Raw genomic sequence first — 14441 nt, 5'->3', positions numbered from 1 at the left:
AAAACAAAACAATAAAACACCCTCTCACTCTATTCTCAGCCAAATGATTACTTTACTATGTCAAATATGTCACTTTGGGAACACGTAGGTCAAGGAGTTAGATAAATGAGGGTGGAAGTGATGATGGTGTTAGTGATGATGGTGATCGGTTGAACACAGCTTTCCTTAGAGCAGTGGGTCTCATGTTTGGTCACATATTGGCATCATCTGGATGGTTTTCAAAAATACCAATTCCTGAGTTCCACCCCGAAGATTTTGATTAAATGGTTTAGAATGGTTTCCATCTGGGAGCTGGAACTTTTAACATATGCCCCTGGTAATTCTAATGTATAGCCAAGGCTGAGAACTGCTGGTTTAGAGGTGTTTCTTGCGGCTTTCAGATCCTCAGTGACAATGGCCAAGCCAAGGTCAGGCTCCAGTGCCCACAGGAAGGAAGTCAAGCAGAACAGTTTTATTCACTTGTTCCAGAACTATCTGCTTTCACAGGACTGAGAGGAGCAGCATGAGCTTCATTCACCTCACTGGGCATTAGGAGAGGAAGCACAAGAAGCTGGCTACCTCCCTGCCGGAAGTTGCCAACCCTGGACTCTCTATGGGCACCTCTCTCTACACCTCTGTTAAAAACTAACTCAGAAGCGAAAATGCTCCCACATGGAGGCCTGCACATGTTTAAGAACACATTGTCTTGGAGATTGCCATGGGAAACCTGAAATGCCTGTGTGTGTGTGTGTGTGTGTGTGTGTGCAAGCATGCATGTGTGTGTATGTGAAAATGGAATCATTACAATCGATTTCCAGATCCCATATTCAACCATATTCAATATAAAATTGCTGAATATTGTGTAGGGAGGGGACCCTGATTTGAAAGCACCTTAGAGTTGCTCTAAATCACCAGGTGGTACCATATTGCACACCTAGCTAATGGCTTTCTGTTTAAGAGGGCTAATCAAGTCCACATAAGGATTAGTAGTCATTATTTATCAATATATGGTACCCCTTATCCTCAGGGGTGAACAGTGGGGTGGCAGCCAGCCTGGTTTGAGAAAATCTCACAAGGTTGAGTGACATTTTAAAGTTATGATGTGTCAAGCTGGAGAAAAGAGGCTCAGAATAGTGTCCTTGAGGAGTGGTGAATTGAAACTGTAGTAACGAATCCAAGAGCCAGCGTTCTGGAGAAGGAACCAAGGTGTAGAGTCCAAATAGGGTGTTGTGATGCCAGGAAGGCAGAAGATGAGGGGTACAGGGAATGGAGAAACAAAAGCGGTCTTGGAAAGGTGCTGGCAAAATGGACCAATGTGTCTCCATTTGTAGGGAAAGTGGAAGTCAGAGTTAAGTGAACAATTATTATTATTATAGTTGTAGAGACAGGGGTCTTGCTATGTTGCCCAGGCTGATCTTGAACTCCTGGCCTCAAGTGATCCTCTTGCCTTAGCCTCCCAAAGTGCTGGGATTACAGGCAAGAGCCACCGTGCCCAACCCTGAAGTGGACAACTGTATTTGTCCTTGTCTATAATTGTCTATGTCTCTGTTGTAAACTATTTGCCTTGTGAAATTACAGCTGTTTCAGATAGCTGTCTGAAGCTAGTGATTTTAGCAATCCACTAATCTCTTTTAAGCCACCGTGAGGTCTTTTTCATGGATAATATGCCCTCTGGAGTCTTCTTTGTTGAATCAAGGTCTTGCTATGTCACCCAGAAGGGAGTGCAGTGGTGCGATCATACCTCACTGCAGCCTCAAGCTTCTGGGCTCAATAGATCCTCCTGTCTCAGCCTTCCGAGTAGCTGTGACCACAGGTGCACACCACCATACCTGGCTAGTTTTCTTTTATGTTTTGTAGAAAAGGGGTCTTGCTATGTTGCCCAGGCTGGTCTCGAATTCCTGGCCTCGAGCTATCTTCCTGACTCAGCCTCTCAAAGTGCTAAGATTACAGGCATGAACCACTGCTCCTGGCCCCTCTGGAGTCTTCTCCCCACCTGCCTTTAGTTGCTGTTTCCCAAGCCAAACTCTGCCTTTCATCCTTCCAGGTGCACCTTCTTCTGAGGAGACACTTCTGCCCTTGCCCTGCCCGGGGCTCTCGACATGGGGCTGCTGTGCTGTGTCCTTGCTCCGGACCCTTTGTTTCTTCCTGCAGTCTGTTAAATCCCAGCGAACCTTCCTGCTGAGAAGGGTGAATAAACTAATTTACACCGAGCTATGACAAATTTAGAAAAGCTTAGCATGTTACTTCCTGTTAGAGTACTTGCATTTTTATAGGGAAGAATACTCTAGGGAAAAAACTTTTAATAAAATAGAAGTGCAGGTGTCTGTCATTAGACTGGTGACAGATGAATAAAGAAAGATACCTTTGAAAAGGACTGTTTGAGAATTTTTAAAGTTATCATGGCCACTTCCTACATCTCTGAATCAAGAACTGTTTAAATTCGGTTTTGTTTCTCCAATGTGCAGGCCTGCACAGAGGTCCGGGTAGGGCGAGGCGGAGAGGCACAGAAGGACAAAGCACACGATGGAGACTCAGAAACCTGGGGCTAAACTCACACTTGAGCACCCAGCAGCATGTGGCCCAGGCGATCTACCTGACCTTGCATTTTCATTTGAAAAATTAACTCGGCCAACATTTACTAGACACACACTGAGTTCTAGGGCTGTGCTAGCTAAGCTTGGGCATTCACCGAGAACACTGTTTATTAGGAAAATGAATGTCTCATCACAATGCTCTTATAGAGGGACGGACAAAGGGTGCTCAGAAAAGGAGTGGAAGAAATGCATTAACTTTGCAGGGGGCTGTCGGGGAGGTCGTTTCAGAAGTGAATATTGTGTTAGAAGACAGCTGCTCAATGACTACTGCCTCATCGGCAGGAGCAAGGAGCCCCAGAGTCATGAGCCAGCGTGGATCCAGGCCCTGCCACTTACTAGCCGTGCAACATTGGGGGCATTATTTAACTTCTCCGTGCCTCCATTTCCTCATCTGAAAAATGGGGATGAGGATAGTATACATCCCATAGGCGGGAAGTAAGATAATAGGAATGAAATGGTTGGAATGGTGCCTGGCACATAGGAAATGCCTGTCTTTGTAATTTATTGAGAAAATGATAAGGAGGTTTCCTGGCAAAGACAAGAGATTGAGGTAAGAGTACTCTAGGCATAAATAAAGACTTGAGGAAAGGCAGGAATACAAAGAGAATGATGTGTTTGGGGACTGGAAGATATGATAGGAATGGAAGACAGGTTAAAGTGTAGGCAGAGAGTGAGGGACAAGGCTGCAGGGGGCCAGTGAGGGCCAGAGCTAGATAGGACCTGCAGGCACTCGGAGGAGGGTGGTCTCTACCCAAAGTACTGGGGCAGCCATTGACAGTGGGTGACGGGGTTGGGGGATCAGAGAAGGAAGACTCTGGCAGCTTCACGGAGGAAGGGAGACTGGTAACAGAGGTGTGGGAAGAGCAAATGAAATAATGAGTGTGAATCAAGCTCATTTTAATCTGCAAAGTGCAAGGTGAATATGAGTGGCCCAGGGAGACCAAGGCACGGCTGGGAACTCCCCTGTAGCTGGAGGGTCCTTGGGCAAGAACTGTTCCTGTCCTGCCTGGGGAAGAGGTGGAGAGGGCTGGGACAAGGCTCCCATCTCTTTCTGCCTGTGCTTGAGTTTATGGCAGGCTGCTGCAGGTCAGCAGACAAGGATCATCAGAAAGGACCCCGCCCTGTCTCCATCCGTGCATGCTTTTGGATGGGAAACTCTCCATTACAGTTCTATATAGACTAAGGATGAAGGTGCTGGAAATAGACTGGATTTAAAACCACTTGTCTTAATTACTAACTCTGTGACCCAGGCAAGTTACTTAACCTCTACCTCCTTCGGCCTCAGTTTTCACTTCATAAAATGGGGTTTTACATGCACCATATAGCATGGCTATGAGGATTAAATGAGTTAATATGTGAAAAGTACTAGAATGGTGCTTGGTACACAGTAAGTGCCAAATATAAAGTTATTAAGTAAAATACATAGAATAATAATTGAACTTACTTCAAAATTAATTGTGTGCTTTAAAGTATTTAAGGTAATGTCTGGCATATTATACACCCTTAATTAAGTTAGTTGCTACTATTACTATTCTAATGGATGCCCAGACCCAGGCAAAAACCCAGGGGTGAGGTAAAGGTGTGGATGGGAAGGATATTTTCCCTGTTTTAGTAAATCTACTTGAACATGAACTTCACTTTGTTGCATTTCTATTTGAAGTTTACTTTGGGTATGTTCATCATTTGATTTTTTTTTTTTTTTTTTTTTGCATTTACAGATTCTCACCTATACAGATGCAATTTCCAATGTCCATCTATGAAGAAATATTTATCCCCACTCCCACCCCCACCCACAGGACAAGGCCATTGTCTGCCGAAAGCGAGTTGAGTCCACTTCTGCTCTGAGACAGAAGGATGGACTAATGACCTCCTCCCACCCTAAAGATTCTTTTTCTAAAAGCAATATCACCATGACCTTTCTGACAAGTCAGATTCCCATCTCCGTGCCCCGACACCTTTCTTCCCTGACACTTCTCTCAATTGCTTTGCAAGATACATGTAGGATCATTTCTCAGTTTCCTGGAGCTGCCCCTGGGTTTGGAGGGAGGGCGGCCATAGGGTGTCTTCGTTGGGATCTGTGGGGCACAGCCCCAAGAGGGAAGCGAAGGTGAACATTGACCCGAGGAGAAGAGAAGAAACCAGGCAAATGGGAAACTGGGAGAATCAAGATGTCCCTGTTGTTACAAGGGCTTCATGCCCAGGGCCCTCTTCCATGCAGAACAGCATGGCCACCCACAGGAGGAGCTAGCTTCCTCCAAGGGGCATTAGGGAAGCCGGACTCAGATCCCAGCTCTGCCTCTTGAACTACAGGATCTGGCACCATGTACTTAATTTCTCTAGCTGTCATTTCCTCATTTGTAAAATGAGAACACAACAACACATCATGATTGTTTATAAGGATTCATGAGTTAATAGCTTTGTTTCTGCTTCTCAGACACATAAAATTTGTTCCCACCCCAGGGCCTTTGCACCTGCTGTTTTCTCTGTCCAGAGTGCTCTCCCTCTGGACTTTTGTGTGGCTATTTTTATTTCATCATTCAGGCTTCAGGGAAGATACTCTCTCCTCAAAAAGGCCTTTTCTGACCACTCCATCAAAAATGGCCATTCCTTGACACCTTGATCACCTAATTCCATTTTATTGTTTACATAACACTTATCATTACTTGAAATTGTCTTTACTTGTTTACTTGGATGTACTGTGTTCCCTGACTACAGTATCAGTTCTGTAAGTACATATTCATTGATATACACCATGCTTGGCACATTTGAAGAATTGATAATGTAGTAAAAGCACCTGTACATTCAGCACCTAAAACTCAATGATGTAGTTGCTATTATTATTATTTTACCAGGAAAGGGTATCAGTTTTACCATTCTCTTGTTTTATTTCTAGCAATTCAGAATTCTCTAGACTTTTATCATAGACAACTTCAAACTATGTGCTATTCAATTCTGATAGAAACCCATTTTTGAGAAAAAATATCTACAGAGGCATGAAGTCCCTCTTTTTCTAAATATCCCAAATGCTGCACCATCAGAAAAACTATAAGAACTTGCCCATTTCAAAGAGTAACTTAAGTTTCTTGCTTTGCTTTTAGCTTTCACTAAGGCATGCTGTGAAAAATCACTATAAGGCTCATTTGCTGTTTGATCAATACTAGGGAGATGGTTCATTATAGCCTCAGGAACCACTATGAGAAACCCCAGTGTGAGAAATTCCTTTCAAAGTTCAACTCTTAGCAAAACGTTTGCTTCCTTTAGGGAGCTAGTATTTTTGTCTTCAAGAATTAGGTACGAGACCATATTTCCCTTTTCACTTCAGCTGCCAGGAAGCCCAGGGTCAATTTAACTCAAATGTAGCCACTTTGTAAGCTTTAAGGGCTTGCATACTTACATTTTTTTCCCTTACTCTTTATTTCATGCTCTAATTCATCTTCAGTATAATTCATCTCTGGGAAGATAAAAAACATTTGGCTCAGGAAATGGGCAGGTGCCGATGGAGGCTGGACAGTGAGAACCACAGTCTAATCATATCACAGTGACTATCTGGGGAGGGCACTGCTACCCTGGCCTCTGGACACAGGCCCCTGACACTATAGGTGCAGAGTCCTGAGAGGTAGTGTCCACCTAGTCAAGACCAGGCATGTGCACAGACCCTCATAGCCAAGGAAGCAGTGCAAAGTGAATGTCTGAACTTCAAGGCATCTTTATGAGAGACAGCCCTGCCATTCACCCACTCAAACAGTAGGTAATTCCTCAAACATGGGAAAATGGTTTAGATATTAGACAGCTTCCAAAATATGACCGCTTATTAGAGTTTATTTGTATTCTATGGATTTTTTATAGACCTCAAAGTTTTTGTGAAATGAAGTGAGACAGGAATAAATCAATAAATACATAAAACAGGTATGAATTTCTCCATGCTACCAGGAGAAAGACGCTTTCATTTCTTTACTTTTCTAAATGAAAACCTGCTCCAGTTCCCATTCTCCAACGTTGGTGAGAAGTTCAGTGTGAGTTACTTCCTGTGGCCCCGTCTTCATTCCTTGGGCTATCCGAGCCTGGGAGTCACAATTTTTAGGAAAAAAAAGGGAGAGAGGATCCATTCTCAGATGAGCGCTCCCCTGTGGTTACTATGCACATGCGCGCTATCCAGATGCCTGCATCCATTCTGAGGTGGGACATCCCCAAGGTGACACCCACACCCTCTGGGCCATCTCATGTGATGTGTTGGTTGCAAACCGAGCCACTCTAAAGTAAAGGAGGAAGTATTTTAGATACTATAACTTTTGAAACAGATTAAACTGGCTCATGCTGCGATCTGAACACCAGAGGGCGCCATTAGCTTGGTTTCTGGACTCCGCTGCTGTGATCGGTACAAGAACCTGACAGATGTGACAGCGTCAAATAAAATCCAATCTTAATCTTTTCGATTCAGACATAGAGTACTCGGCTCCTTGCTGTGAATTAGGGTCACCAATAGTAAAATGGGGAAGAACTTCCTTGATTCCTTTTTTCTTTCTTTGTTTTTAAATTATTTATTTATTTTTTGAGACGGATCCTCACTCTGTCGCCCAAGCTGGAATGCAGTGGCGTGATCTCGGCTCACTGCAACCTCCGGCTTCCGGGTTCAAGCGATTCTCCTGCCTCAGCCTCCCGAGCAGCTGGGATTACAGGCATGCTCCATCATGCCCAGCTTTTTCTTTCTTTCTTTCTTTCTTTTTGTATTTTTAGTAGAGACGGGGCTTCACCATGTTGGCCAGGCTGATCTCGAACTCTTGACCTCAAATGAACCGCCCACCACAGCCTCCCAAAGTGCTGGGATTGCAAGCGTGAGCCTCTGTGTCCGGCCCTCTTTTTTCCCCAATCTTAAATAAGTAACCAAGAGGCTAATTTAAATGGTTTCCAAAGCACAATTATTCTAGACATAAATAGTGATTCTGAGCATAGAAACCCTGAACTTTGTACTAAGAATGAGGCAGGCTTTTAAATAATTTCAGTGAGAAGGTTCCAGGCTCTGCCACTTTAATCGTCTCAGAGCAAGGCAGCAGATGCGCATTCTCTGCAGCACCGCAGCAGCTCTGGGACCATCCCTGGTCCCGCATTGTTTCCAGAGCTTCTGTTTGAAAGTGGCCCACCACAGGGACCAACAGGCAGCCTTCGGGTCCTTCTACTGGAAATGCATCATCTTTTTAAATCCGGCCACAGCCCGGGCAGGTAATGGAGAAAGCACGAGTTAAGCAAATGAAAACCACAAATAAGATCTCAGGGGGTGTCATTAAAGCTTTTGGTCCGCGGCCTTTTTTTTTTTTTTTTTTTCCGGAGTCTCGCTCTGTCGCCCGAGCTGGAGTGCAGTGGCTCCATCTTGGCTCACTGCAAGCTCCGCCTCCCGAGTTCACGCCATTCTCCTGTCTCAGCTTCCAGAGTAGGTGGGACTACAGGCGCCCGCCACCACGACCGGCTAGTTTTTTGTATTTTTAGTAAAGACGGGGTTTCACCGTCTTAGCCAAGATGGTCTCTATCTCCTGACCTCGTGATCCGCCCGCCTCGGCCTCCCAAAGTGATGGGATTACAGGCGTGAGCCACCGCGTCCGGTCAGGTCCGTGGCTTTTTGGTTGTGTGTAAATAGATTGAGCTGATCATAAATGAGTCTCATGGGGCTGTAAAAACAGTTCTTATCAGGGCATTCACTTGGAAACACTGATAGCAGTTATGGTTTTGAAAATAACACATTCTTTAAAATCCGTGATTCATACTCTATTCATTTATCCAACATTCAATTAATTAGTTATCAAACACTGGCTATTTGCCACTGTGTCCCAAATGTGCCCCATTGGGGGATGAATTTGATGCGGTCCTTTGCCCTGGGGCTGCTCTTGATCTTGCGGGAGATAAATACATGTCAAACGGAATTGCAGTGCTATAGGATGAGGGCTGGAATGCCAACCTTGCAAGTGGAACATAGGAAGAGAACCAAGTCAGTATGAAACCTTAAAGGCACACTTCTCCAATAATTCTGGACCTAGTCATTCATTCAACAGGTACTTATTACTCAGCATCTAGGTGTAATGTGTGAGGCCCTGAGCGCAGCAGTGCATAGAACAGACACTCTTCTTGCCACATGGGGCTAACACTCCCTTCTTTCCTGTTGACCCGAAAGAAAGGCATTTGGGTTTCTCTTCTTTTCCAAATTCACAGAGCCAAATAGGAGATGTATCTCTAAAGGAGGATCAGAAATATTTTTTTCTTCCTAAGGGCTACTGACTGATGGAGAAATGGAGGAAAGAGGAAATGAATCCACGAAAGTTAAGTAGCAAGTTTCAGAAATTCAGCTTAAACAAATTTAAGCAGAAATTGGGATTTATTGGAATGACATTTGGTATGGTATACAGAATGGAAAGATATCTGAACATCCCAGCCTCGGGGGCTAGATCTGGGGATGTTAAAGTCTGAAGCAACTTTTTTTTTTTTTTTAGACGAAGTCTTGCTCTGTCGCCCAGGCTGGTGTGCAGTGGTGCCATCTCCGCTCACTGCAAGCCGCCTCCCGGGTTCACGCCATTCTCCTGCCTCAGCCTCCCGCCACCATGCCCGGCTAATTTTTTTGTATTTTCAGCAGAGACGGGGTTTCACTGTGTTAGCCAGGGTGGTCTCAATCTCCCGACCTCGTGATCCACCCGCCTCGACCTCCCAAGGTGCTGGGATTACAGACTTGAGTCAACGCTCACGTCCCTGGAAGCAACTTCTGTATTAGTCAAGACTCTTTGCGTCACAAGTGATAGAAAGTCAACTAAAACTAGCTTAGGCCAAAAAGGGCAGGGATGAATCTTAGATGAACAAAACTAGGGACTCCATGCCTTCAAGACTCTCCTCTCATCTTAGCCTTTCTGAGAGGTGGCCCCCATTCTCTCTGACGGAACACCAACTTTCTCTGAGGGGCTTCAGTCAAAGTTGCTGTTAGCTCTTTGCTGACTTTTGTCAACTGTGTCACTAGAGAGAAAAAGGACCATCTTCCCCAACTCCATTTAGAAAAATCTTGGTAAAGGGTTCTGATTGGCTCAGCACCTGTCTTTCTCCAAACCTAGACCAACCACAGGGGCTGGAGGGTAGGTAGAATACTATGACCAGGCCAGCCTGGATCCTGATCCTGGTCCTCACTCCCTACATAGGGCTGGGGTGGGAGGTGCTGGGGTTGGGGTAAGAGGGACTTTCCACAAAGATGAAGGTCTGGTCACCTAAAGAAGGGGTAAAAAGCACTGAATCAACAAAATAACAGCAGACTGCAAGTGGAAGATAGGTTGGGGAGGAAATTGTCAAAATTTACCAATGATTATTAAGTGCTGGATGCAAGCATTATATCTCACACATCTTAACATTTGCAGTTGAACCCAAAATGTACCTTATTAAGAATTTCTTCCCCAAAGGTCTAAGGTGGGCTTTAGTTGGTCCTACAGAAAGAAGGAGAACAACAGTAAAGACTTTAATAGGGAAATCCATTTATAAAGACGTGTTTAGTCTAAAAGGCAGTGTGATAAGAGAGAATTTAATTTTAAAATTTTATTATGACTATGTTTGGTTCAGAAAGAGAATTTTATATGGCTTCTTGAGAGCTATCACTGGGGAACATCTCTTCCTTTTCAGGGGAGAGTCCTTGGAGAGTATTCTCAGATATGTAAATGTAAGTAGACATTGGCTACTTACTTATTGACTTGGGTGGCAGGTGCAATAGGATTGTATGAGGCCAAGAAAGGATGCTTTTTCTGGTACTCCTTAATACGCAAATCTGGCAGTTTGGTAGGCAGATGGGAACCTAGGCATAGGAGTAAACGAGTCTGCTAGGAAGAAAAGAACTCAGGACTCACCACCCTTCCTTTCTGATGAGAACTTTTCCGATGGGCTGAGATGGCCTCAACAAAAGTCCACGTGCAGAAAGGACCCCAAAGGCCCTTGAAGAGCACTCACATGCAGGAAAGAGGGAGTATCATTTATTCCAGTCCAATGTATATTTGAGCCTGGAAGGCAGCCTTGAGCCTGACATCCTGTAAGAAAGGGCAGAGTAGGGAACCCCTGAGCACAAACATAAAAGCTTCACATCAGAGACCCCAAGGGTAGAGCATCCTTGGGTGAGAGTAAAATACAGGAGGGAGGAGGAAAGACTGACTCCTTTAGACTCAATAAGTCTCTGAGGCTCTTGAATCATTTAAGTGAGTGGCAAAGAGGTAAAAGTAGGGAACCAACGAAATTGGCTATTCTGTTAAAATGAACAAGTGGGAGCTCAAATGATTACCTGAATATTCAAAAGAGATGAGGTCTTATTTGGATATCACACTGATTAAGCAGTTCATACCAGAAACATTGGAATGAGTAGAATTTTGAAAACTCACAATAAAAAAGATCTTCAAGGTCAGTGCAGTGGCTCACTCGGTAATCCCAGCACTTTTGGAGGCCGAGGCTGGAGGATGGCTTGAGCCCCGGGCTTTGAGACCAGCCTGGACAGCACAGGGAGACTCTGTCTCTACAAAAAAATACAAAAATGAGCCAGCTGTGGTTGGCACACACCTGTGGTCCCAGCTACTCGGGAGGCTGAGGGGAGAGGATAGATTGGGCCCAGGAAGTCAAGACTGCAGTGTGCTATGATCATGCCACTCCATCCTGGATGGCAAAGTGAGACCTTTCTCAAAAACAAACAAACAAACAAACAAACAAAAAACAAAAAACAAAAAACAGATTCACACTTCACCTAAGATTTGGAGCATGAACTTTGGAAACAATTATTTTTCAAGAATAAGATTGCCAATACAGAACCTAGGGCATTGCCTCTAGGGACTTTTAATGCCGTGTTATCCTAACACAACTATTGTAGAAAAACTGTTGTTACCTGTTCGATTATCTCCTTATGGACCACAAGTAATAAAATAGACAATAAAGTTTGAACAAACTCTTCTAATCCTTACTCTAAAGTATCTACAGGACAAGTCAAGAATAGATGCAGAGAAAACAGAGAAAATGGAACATCTATCCAGGCATTCTGCTTAGGTAAGTATATATGTATATTGGAGCATGTTGTCTTGTCCAGTTCTCACTTTTTGCCTTGATGGAATCAGGTCAGCCAAATGTTGAAATGTACCCTTAACTAATTTAGCTAAAGGCTTATAGACTCAGCCAAAACTGTTGGTTCGGGGGTTTTTCCTTAGCCATGATGAAGTTACCCATGTGATTTACATTTAATTTCATACAAGAGGTGTGGCCAGGCTGGCAATGTGCTAGCTAGCACATTGGGCAAGATAGCAAATATCATTAACAACAATAACAAATGCTGCATTGAAGAGTCCTGGAAGTATAAGCACATATTTTCTTGCTCAGAAAATTCTTTCAACATGCTTGGTTTTTATAAACTCTAAATGTCACATATTTAATAAATCAGTTTCTCAGTTAAGAAAGTTTATTAAATATCCATAGTAGTGAGAAGAGGAAAAACACTGTTAGAAACAAAACTTTAGAGAATCTGACTAGGTCTGTTTCTGCTTTTAAAGATTGGTCAGCATATTTCATACCAGGGTAAGGGTGCCTTCCCAAGAATTTAATCTGATTCAGAGAAAAAAGGAGCATTTGATTTCAGTGTATTTACAGGCTTCTATATATAATGACTGGAGACTGGTCATCATGGTTGAGTCTATTGTTGGTTGGCTCATTGCAATGGGCTTTGTGTCTCTTGGGTACCAATAGAAGAAGAACTGGGAAGCTTATTTCATTTATGTAATAAAGAAACAAGATTTTGAGATGTCCTGGGCAGTCTGTGAAGAAAGGAGGGGGTAGGGAAACTGGGCAGAGGTGATGGGGATGGCAATTGGAGATGACTTCTGAGAAGGTCACAGAGGTGACCCAAATGAGGATGGCTTAAGAACAAAGACATCTAGGCCAGGTACGGTGGCTCACACCTGTAATTCCAGCACTTTGAGAGGCCGAGGAGGGTGGATCACCTGAGGTCAGGAGTTTGAGATCAGCCTGGCCAACATGGTGAAGCCCTGTCTCTACTAAAAATACAAAACATTAGTGGGGCGTGGTGGCGGGCACCTGTAATCCCAGCTACTCAAGAGGCTGAGGCAGGAGAATCGCTTGAACCCCAGAGGTGGAGGTTGCAGTGAGCTGAGATCCTGCCCTTGCACTCCAGCCTAGTGACAGAGCGAGACTCCGTCTCCATCTCAGAAAAAAAGAAAGAAAGAAAGAAAAAAAAAGACATCTGGCCGGGCGCGGTGGCTCACGCTTGTAATCCCAGCACTTTGGAAGGCCTAGGCAGGCGGATCACGAAGTCAGGAGATCGAGACCATCCTGGCTAACATGGTGAAACCCCGTCTCTACTAAAAATACAAAAAATTAACCAGGCATGGTGACAGGCGCCTGTAGTCCCAGCTACTCAGGAGGCTGAGGCAGGAGAATGGCGTGAACCCGGGAGGCGGAGCTTGCAGTGAGCCGAGACCGAGCCACTGCACTCCAGCCTGGGTGACAGTGCGAGACTCCGCCTAAAAAAAAAAAAAAAAATCTAATGTTGGCTTTTGAGTCATGCTGGGCTTCCACTTTCAGTAACTGCCTGACACAGGTGGCATTCTTGTGTACTGTGGGGAGCCAGAGGCGAAAACAATGACAACTGCATTCAAGGCAAGATTGCAAGAAGAGATAGTCATAGAAGGACAGAAGAAAGTGAAAATTCAGCATAAGTTTGGAATAAGAGGAAACTGGGAGAAACATCATCCTCCAAGAATCCCCAGAAATACCAAGGACAGAAAGAATACTAGTTTTCCCACTTATGTGGGATAAAAGCTATAGACACTTTAAAGTGAAAGATTAAAGAAATATTGAGGTGGTAAGACTGACCGGCACCCACACATGTTTGGCCCTTGAGTCATGATACTCTCAGGCACTCTGCTAGCGTTTTCCCATAGGCTTTTAAATTTATCAACTACCTGGCTCAAAAGCATGTTAGTATACCCTGAGGCTAACTGGTCTGGATTGAGTTTTTCTAAACCAATAAGTTTCAAGAACAGTGATTTGATGGGGGCAGGAGAAGAGGACAAGAAATAACCAGGTTAAGTTTGCTGTCTGTGTATTTTAGTTTTACAAAAGAGAGTCTCAAACGAAAAAAAAAAAAATCACATTGAACAGTTGCCATGAAGATCTCCTTCAGTTCTTTGTGGGAGGGAATGGCAGCTTGAATTAACTGGCTTCAGTTATTGGTTTTCTTTCATCTCCAGCCATTTTATAAGAAAGATAACCACAGGACTGTAGTAATTATAGAGTCATCAGAGTGATTTGCCAAAGGTAAATCTAGCTGGTGGAGTATTAGGGATTCTGTAAACATTTTGTCAGTTTGCACATTTTGCAGACAACTTTTAAGGAAACATCAGTTTGTTTAACAGGCTTCCTTGGGTGAGCTCTGTCCTCAGAGACACTGACTCTAGCTTTTAATCCCTCTTTCGTTTAAGCTGATGCTGTTAATATTTTTCAGCCATCAATCATGTGGCCAGTGCAACCTGTCCTGGTGGAAATTTGGAGGTTATGGTCAGGGCTCTGATCTGGACAGCCAGCCAGAGTAATTGTTTCCTAGAAAATGGTAGCAATGAGCAGCCTCTGCTTGCAGATACACTTTTCCCTCACTCCTCCTTTCTCCTGGCTCTTTTGCCTGGAATGTAAGGTGGCTGAAGCAGATGAGTATCCCGGGGAGGATAAGTAGAAAAGGCCATTGTTGATGAAACCGTTTATTCCAAAGGAATTAAGAAGGTTGTTCCTCACAAATTTTCTAGCTATATATCTAACCATGCTAAAAGTGTTAGAGAACAATTCTGAAGAAATGTTTTCAAAAAAAAAAAAAAATTA

This window comes from Rhinopithecus bieti, unplaced genomic scaffold (genome assembly GCF_001698545.2).
Source record: "Rhinopithecus bieti isolate Rb0 unplaced genomic scaffold, ASM169854v2 scaffold_8760, whole genome shotgun sequence".
Lineage (NCBI taxonomy): Eukaryota > Metazoa > Chordata > Mammalia > Primates > Cercopithecidae > Rhinopithecus > Rhinopithecus bieti.
This window is presented reverse-complemented; position numbering follows the sequence as displayed.